This window comes from Oratosquilla oratoria, chromosome 28 (genome assembly GCF_046742065.1).
Source record: "Oratosquilla oratoria isolate Oo_2021 chromosome 28, ASM4674206v1, whole genome shotgun sequence".
Lineage (NCBI taxonomy): Eukaryota > Metazoa > Arthropoda > Malacostraca > Stomatopoda > Squillidae > Oratosquilla > Oratosquilla oratoria.
The window spans coordinates 22,630,813-22,640,079 of record NC_134804.1 but is presented as its reverse complement, the minus strand read 5'-3'; positions in this window follow the sequence as shown (position 1 = coordinate 22,640,079).

Below are 9,267 nucleotides of genomic sequence, written 5' to 3'. Positions count from 1 at the left end.
GAAGGAGAAGAAGGAGAAGGAAGGAGAGCAGGAGGACAAAGAACAAGAAGATAAGTAGGATAATGAGGAAGAGAAGGAAAAGGAGAATGAAGAAAAATTAAGAAAAAAAAGAAGAAGAAAGAGGATAAAGAGGAGAAAGGGGGCCAAGGAGAAGAAGAAGGGAAAAAAAGAGCAGGAAAAAAAATTGAGGTAGAAAGAGAAGAAGGAGGAAAAGAAGAGAAGGAGAAAGAGGAAGAAAAGAAAAAGGAGATAAAATAGGCAGAGAAGAAACATGAGAAGAAGAAAGTAGGAGAAGAAAGAGGAACAAGGGAAGAAAGAGAAAATGAAGAATAAAGAGAAAGTAAAGGAGGAGACGAAAAAAGGAGAGAAAGAGGAGAGGGAGAATGGGAGAGAAAAGAAGGAGATGAAGAGGATGAAAAAGGTAGAAGAAATAGTAGAAAGAAGAGAAAAAGAAGTGGAAAAGATAGAGAAGGAGTAGGAGGCAAAGAAATATATTAAATAAAATCAGGAGACAGAGGCAGAGGAAGTGGAGGAGGAATATAAAATAAGAAGAATAAAAGAAGGAGAAAGAGAAAGAAGCGAAGAAATAAAGAAGAAATAGAATGAGAAAGAGGAGGCGGAAGAGGAAGAGGAGGAGGAGGAGAAGCTGGAGTAGGAAAAGAAAAAGGAAAGAAAATGTTGAGAAGGAAATGAAAGAGGAAAGAAAATGTTGAGCAGGAAATGAAAGAATGGAATTAGAGAAAGAAGAGGAGTTCGGGGAGTTGAAGGAAAAAGAGGAAGAGAAGGAAGAATAAGAAGAGGAGAAAGAAAAGGAAGAAGAGAAAGAAGAGGGACAGGAGTAGAAGGTGGAAGACGAAGAGAAACAGGATATGGTTTCGGCTTTTCATAGTCTCCCCTTCCTTCTTTTTAATTTCCTTGCGTTTTCCTTTACACACATTTCGTTTTTGTTTTATCCCTTCTTCCCGTTTTCGTTTATTTATTTCCAGTATGTTGATCTCTCGAATAAATATATAAGTCGAACTACACACTCGAAGGATCGATCGAGGTACTCTTAACCTTTTTGGTTATTAATCTATGCTTATTCATACTGACGCCAGCCAAGAGAAACGGCCACAGAAATCGAATACCTCGTCGGTGTCTATATAAACAAGACGCATATATCCAGATTCCCACTAGAGGGTTTTCTTCAGCTAAAAGAAACCTTTACAGACGTCAAAGACTTTCGGGTTCCCTGTCAAGTCCTATTCTAGAAATTCTAACTCATTCGATAAGGCAACGCCCTGTACTAAAAGTCACTGTTTGGCTTTGATTTTCAACAGCTGCCATATAAAAAACTGACTCAGAAACTTTTTTACTCTTCTGCGGTATGAGCAGTTGCCCTATATTCCTGGAACCACATATCGGGCCTAAGGGCAATTAATGAAGAAATTATCACAAATTGCAACCTATCAGTGACTTAAGCCACACCCTGTACTATCGTGGCAAGTGCAGCACAAATTTCCTCAATTCAGGGTCGGATCGTCACACAATGGGAGCTCGATCGATCAAGATCTAGCTCAGACTGAAAGGAGTCTATCCATTTGTTGAACAAAATCGTTCTGCGTTTGTAGGATAATAAAGAATCGATAAATGTGTCAGTATCGACGGAGGTTACTGAGTATTCCCAATCATACTGTCGCCAAGCAATTTTATTTAGTTGGGGGAAGAATATGACACTAGACTATGTAAAACAATCCCAAAGCAATTTTCTTCTGCTACCATTTATTTCTGTTCTTATGAATGAAGCCTTCGACCGTCAAATTATCATACGTTACTCAGCTCTACTGTCCATTTCCCAGCCACTCACTACGTTATCCCATCGTCCACGATAACCTTCAACCACCCAGCATGTATTGTATAATGATGATATGATGATATGGTTTAACGTCACACACTCCCCCCTATCAGGAGGCTAGGACGGTGCCCCTCACAGAGGGCTTGGTAGCTTAATAATTTCCAATATTAAGTATCAACCGCAACTGCAGCCACGTCGCTACTTGCGGCGTAGGTTGAGGTGATGGTTGTTCGAACCCACCAGCGAGTTGGACCAAGAATATGGTTCATCAAATTACACGTTACAAAGTCACAAAATCCTCTGTAAGGGGCTCCGTCCTAGCCTTTTGATAGGGGGAGTTAGATATATTAATCATCATCATCATCATCATCATCATCATCATCATCATCATCATCATCATCATCATCATCATCATCATCATCATCATCATCATCATCATCATCATCATCATCATCATCATCATCATCATCATCATCATCATCATCATCAATCACAACTATAACCACCCATATACCCAACCATCCCAAACCATCCACCACACAACTCACAACACAACCAACCCCCACCAACGTTCTTGTACAACAAGAAGGCACAATGGAGAAACAGTGCACTGCATGTCTATAGAGAAATGTATTTTTTAATAAAAAATGAACGGAAACACTCATTCGCTCTGGATGCGCTGCGTTCATCTTGCGGCCATTTCGTGGTATGAAATAAAACAAAGCGACAGAAAAAACATTTGGTTGCGACTGTTCCTTGCAAGACAAATAAAAATTGTTAAAACACAATGGGGAAGGACGGGTAGCAGAAGGGTAGTAGGGAAACGTGGAAGCAAGGGGAAAATGGAAGAGTGGAAGGAAGAGGTAGGTCGAGGATCGGAAGGAAAGACAAGGATGAAGCAAGGGAGAAAGAGGAGGTCAGGAGTTGAGAAATGGGGAGAATGGAGGGGAAGAAAGAATAGGAAAAAAGTAGGGAGAGAAAAGGAAGGGAGGTAGAAGGAAGAGGAGGCAAGAGGAGGGTGTGGAGGAGGAGGGAAAGGGGAGAGAATGGGAGATGTGTAGCCAATAGTCACTCCTTGTCTTTGACTAATATGCAATATACCTGGGATGCCTTTCTTGCCCAGAGATTATGTTAATCGCTGACTCATGTCACCAATATACTGTATAGAATTATTGTAATTCTTTATAAAGGAAGTTAGAAATTAAGAAATAAGAGCGCACATAGCCTCATGTTACCATTACCTACTTTTGGTAATTGCTCAGTAGTACCAACAAAAGTACTTCAGAGCCCGCTTCTACAATGATGACACTGGAGAGTGGTCGTTCCCGCCGCTAGCCGCCGGAATACCTGCTGGATCGCCGCTGCCCGCCCTCCTTCCTGGTTACCGCCATCCGTCCTACCTGGTGGGTTGAACGCCCACTGACCTGCCTGTTGGTTGCCGCCGCACGCCTCGCCTACTGGTTGCCGCCGACCGCCCTGCCTGCTGGTCACCACCGATCTCCGTGCATGCTGCCCGCCGCCGCCTGTCCTGGACCGCCCGCTGAGTCGCCGCCGCAGTAGCCTGCTGAGCGACCGCCCGCTGAGTCGCCACCGTAGCAACCTGCTGAGCCACCGCCCCGTGAGTCGCTGCCACCCGCCCTGCCTGCTTGCCACCGCCGACCACCCTGCCTGCTGGTCGCCACTGTCGCCGCCGACCGCCCTGCGTGTCGAGCCGCTGCCTCATGCTGACAAGACAATCCCCAGCCGCCTGCTCTGCCGCCCGTCCTGGCGAACTACTTACGGACAGGTGACTACTGGACCAACTACCCGTCCATGGGCCACTGCACTTTGGCCCACCAGCCCGCCCACGAATCACCGTTCTGCGACCGTTACCACTGCGTAACAGTACCAAGGATATTTGTGTGTCGTAGTGCTCAGGATATTTGTGTGTTGTAGTGTCCAGGACATTTGGGTGCTGTAATGCCCAGGATATCTATGCGTTGTAGTGTCCAGGATACTTGTGTTGTAGTACCAAGGATATTTCCGTGTTCTAGTGTCCAGGATAGTATTTGCAGACATTTCCCCTAAGGTCTCCGAATACTGCACAGCCAGTCGCCTTCCGAGCCCCTGCATTTTGCAACCAGTTCACATACATGTGATTCTCCATTTTAGAATGCAACTTCAAAGCCTCTGTGATAACTGCCAGTCTTACCAAGTTCTCCCACACCGTGTCAGTTCTGCCACCTGATGTCTTCTTACAAGTTTATGACGTCATTAGTACTCCTGCCACTTCTGACACTCCCTATGAAGACCTCAAGGCAACTGTCATACTCCGCCTGCAGTCTACTATGGTTGCTCGACTTTAAGAACTCCTGTCAAAAGAAGAACTTGGCAATGAGAGGCCCTCCGGCCTCCTTCGTCGGATGAATATAATACTCGCAGACAAGTACGACTCCTTCGACAAGGACCTGTTTAAGCAGCTGTTCTATCAATGGCTACCACTAGTAACTCAACGTAGCCTTTTCACTGTCAATAATTAACTCTAAATGGACGAGATCGCCACACTCACTGATGAGTTTATGGAGACGCTTTCACTTGGACAGTCATCTACAGTTGCAAGCATCAATACACAAAATGACACCAAGCAATTTGCTTACTTTGTCTCTCAGCTCTCTCTGCAAGTCAATGAGATACAGAATCAGCTTAATGAATATTCACGGTCCCTCTCATCCTCTCGACATCACTTCCGGCGACGTCCACGTTCTAGAAGCAATTCCAAGTACCCCTCTTTTGTATGTTTCAACCACCGCAAGTTTGAGAAAGACGCTATCAAGTGTAATGCACCATGGACCTGTCCTATGAATTTAAATGCCTACAGCGAGCATTAGCGGCTCATGATATTCGTAACTCTTGGTCAGCGCTGCTCCACCTGTATGATCCTCTCTCCAAGAAGAAGTTTTTGATCGACTTTGGTTCAGACGTCAGTGTCCTGCCTGCTTCAAGATGTCAATGGTCTTTACCTCCGACCCTCCACCTCTACACCGCCAATTGTACCCAGATTCCTGCAAACAAACCACGGACCATGCAACTCGATCTCAAGATTTGCAGTTCCTTCGAGTAGACATTCTACGTGGGAGGAGTATCTCAGGCTATCCTAGGTGCTGATTTCCTGGCACACTTTGTCCTCCTAGTGGACATCAAAGGACAGAAATTGATCGACCCACTCACTTCCGTTGCAATTAATGCAGGTATTACACCTGGTGAAATCACGCGCATTTCTGTCATTAAGACTGGCCACCAGTTCTCCCTGCTAAAACATTCCCCAACGCTGACTCAGCCGTATTCAACCACAATGTCAGACAAGCACTATGTCGCATATCACATCGAAACCATAGGAACATCTACGTAAAGGCTCGCCGCTTGGCTCCGGAGCGTCTAAAACTAGCCAAAACAGAGCTCAAGTTCCCCGTACGACAAGGTATCATACGCCTCAGTTCCAGCAACTGGTCTTCTGCACTCCAAATAATACCTCAGAAGAATGGCGATATACAACTATGCGGAGACTACCGTGCTCTCAATTCTTGCACCGTCGAAGACATATACCCAGTTCCAAATATCCAGGAATTCCCCTCTCGGCTCACTGGCTGCAACAACTTCTTCAGGATCGATCTCGTAAAAATATTTCACCAGATCCCCGTCCACCCAGCGGACATCCCGAAAACACCCATGATCACGCCTTTTGGATTGTTCGAATATGTCCGGATGCCATTTGGACTGAGAAACGCTGCTCAGACCTTCCAACGCTTCATCGACGATGTTCTGCGAGGCCTTCCTTTCTGCTTCACATACACTGATGACCTCCTCATCGCCTGCCCAGACACAGAGAGACACCACCAGCACCTCCAGCAAGTCTTAAACCGTCTTCAAACCTACGGGGTGCAAATCAATGTCAACAAATATGTGTTTAGTGTTACCTCCATCACCATCCTGGGTCACACTGTCAACTACGACGGTATCGCTCTACTGCAAGAATCCATCCAGCGATTCCCCAAGCCTACCACGCAGCGCCAGCTAAAGGAGTTTCTCGGGATGGTGAATTTTTGCAATCCCTTAACCCTTCAATCCTCGCTATTACTTCATCCGCTATACGCAATGATCAAGCCATGCAAAAGAGGCAAATCCGTCACCTTAGCCTCGACTCCGGAAACTGTGGAAGCATTTATCACAGCTAAACAAGTACCACCTACAAGGCAATCAAGCATTTTCGCTTCTTCACGGAAGGTCGTACATTTCATATTTACACCGACCACAAGCCTCTCACTACCACGTTTCCCAATAATATGACCTACTCACCATGACAGCTACGGCATACATATTTCATTTCTCAATTCACCACGGATTTTTGGAACATTCAAGCGGTTGACAATACCCCAGCTGTCAGACTCTCCTACAGCATCATCTTTTGTCACATCCTCTCTCATAGACTATGTTGATATTGCTGAGGACCAGACTGACGATGCTGAACTACAGCAACTACTGTACAACATTAACTTGCAAATGAAGAAGACCCAACTTCCAGGTACTCAAGTGCACATCTACGCTGACGTCTCCACGGATACTTCCCTGCCATTCCTGCCGAAAAATCATCACTATGAAATCTTCCCTCAGCTACACGATCTCTCTTACCCTGGCATCTGAGCAACCCAGTAGACGATAACTTCACGCCTCATATGGCCTGCCAACATTACGAACGTCAGCCACTGGACACGCACATTCATCCAATGTCCAAGTACCAAGGTATCGCGTCATACACGTCACTAGGGGGTGAGGGGTAATACAACCAATAGCCATCCTTTGTCTTTAAATAATATGTAATATGCCTCGCATGCCTTTCTTGCCCAGAGATTATATTCACCGGTAAGTCATCTCATCAATGGACTTGTATTTTTTTTTTTTTTTTTTTTTGTAATAAATCAGAAAAGTAAGAGTTGAAGAATAAGTTTTTTCTTAACCTTTTCTTACCGTTATTGGTAAGTGCTCAGCAGTAGCAACAATGGTACTACAGAACCAGCTCAAAGGAAGGGGAAGGGAGATAAGGAGAGGAAAAGGGAGAAGAGGACAGAAGAGGAAAGGAAAGTATAAAGATGGAGAGGAGAAGAGAAAAAAGAGGAGAGAAGAAAGTAGAAGAGAAGGGAGAAGACAGGGTGGAATAGGGGATGGGAGGGAAAAGGACATGGGGGTGGAGAGAAAAGAATTAAATGGAAGGAAAGGAACAGGGAGAGAAGGGAGGGATAGGGAAAGAAAGAGAAGGGAAGGTAGAGGGGAACGAAAGGGAAGGGAAGCGAATGGAAGTAAAAATGAGATGAAGGTAGGGGAGGGAATAGGGGAAGGGAAGATGGGAGAGGGAAGAAGGAAGCGATGAAGATAGGAGTTGGAGGTGGAAAGATAGGGAAAGAGAACGGAAGGTTAGAGATGGTTAGGGTAAGGTAGAGCAGGGGTAGGGGATGGATAAGAGAAGGGTAAGAGCGAGGTAAGGGGAGGTAGTAGAAGAATTGAGGAGTTATAGGAGATGGGGAAGATAAGGTGTATGACAGGTGTAGGAGAGGATTAGGAAATTGGTAGGGAGGAGTAGGGATAGGGTTGCAAGGTCGATTTTTAAGGTGAGGGGAGGATTAGGAGATTGATAGGGAGGAGTAGGGTAGGGTTGCAAGGTCGATTTTTAAGGTGAGGGGAGGATTAGGAGATTGGTAGGGAGGAGTAGGGATAGGGTTGCAAGGTCGAATTTTAAGGTGAGGGGAGGATTAGGAGATTAGTAGGGAGGAGTAGGGATAGGGTTGCATGGTCGATTTTTAAGGTGAGGGGAGGATTAGGAGATTGGTAGGAAGGAGTAAGGATAGGGTTGCAAGGTCGATTTTTAGGGGAAGGGGAGTGGTAGAGGACAAGTAAGGAAGAGGTGAGGGGTAGGAGAGAAGTAAGGGGCGAGTAAAGTGGTGATAGACGTGGGACAAGGAAATTAAAGTAAAGGTATAGGGAAAGGAAGGGGTAATGTAAAGATAGGGGAGGATTAGGGTGTGCAGGGAAGGGTTAGAAAAAGGAACTAGAAAGGGGTAGGAGGGGAAGGGACAAGGAAAAGCATGGGGAGGGGAAGAGAAGGGGAATAGAAAGGGGAGAGGAAAGGAAGGAAAAGTATTGCTTCACAAAGGAACAACTAAGAAAGGGTTACTACAAAAAATATGGAGCTGTAGAAGAAAGAGAAGCAGCTACAGAAACAACAATAGCATCTGCAACTTTACTAATAGAAATTGTCTTCTCCGTCGTAGACTGCCTCGGTAACAGCCATTTCCGTTTTTATATACCATTATTACTTCCATGGCCGCCGTCGTTGTCTTCATCGTCTTCTTTGTTGCCTTCCTCGCCGTCTTCGTCGTCGTTGATGTCTTCGTCGTTGTCGTCGTCCACTTTGTCGTTGTTTTCGCCATCTTAATCATCGCTGTCATCGTCGCTATCACCGTCATTGTCGTTATCGACGTCGTCTTTGTTGTTGTTGTTGTTGTTGTTGTTGTTGTTGTTGTTGTTGTTGTTGTTGTTGTTGTTGTTGTTGTTGTTGTTGTTGTTGTTGTTGTTGTTGTTGTTGTTGAAGTAGTGATGGTAGTGGTTGAAATGAAATAGTACGATGACAACAACCACGACGACCGCTACAAGGGGCAAAACGACGATGACCACGAAAAAGACGATGACCACGACGAAGACGACAATATGTACAGCAGAGGCGAATATGACAATGACACCGGCATCGACCACGATGACAATATTCACGATCAGTGTGATTACAGTGACTAAATTGACGATAACTATTACTAGAATGACAAAGATAATGATTAAATTGACAACGGCAACATTAAAAATGACGACGATGGTGCCAGAAACGACCTCGACCATGAGGATCAGAAGTAAAATCACAATGACCAAATCGATTTCTACCTTGACCAAAATGACGATGACCGAGACGTTGATTGCTACGACAGCAACGACCACGAAGAAGACAACGACATAAGATCACAAAAATACTAAGAATCGAGAAGACTATAAGAGACCATAAGGCCTGCACTTGGTAGTTCCATGTTCATTGCCACCTTCCCCAGGCCTAATATGGCGTCCTACCTTAGTGACATCTGCAAACTCACTAACATCACTATTAACCCTATCTTTTCAATCGTTTATATATACAATGAACAATAAGGGCCCCAAAAACCGAGCCCTGGGGAACTCCATTAGAAAAAATAACCTATTTAAATTTTACACCGGTAATGGGGACCCACTGTTTTCTGTCACTAATCAATTCTCCAACCCACTGAGATACTTTTACTTTTATGCCATGGGAGTACCTTGTCGAATGTCTTACTAAAGTTGAGGCATATAACATCGTAACTTTCATTGTTACCTGTCGGCTTGCA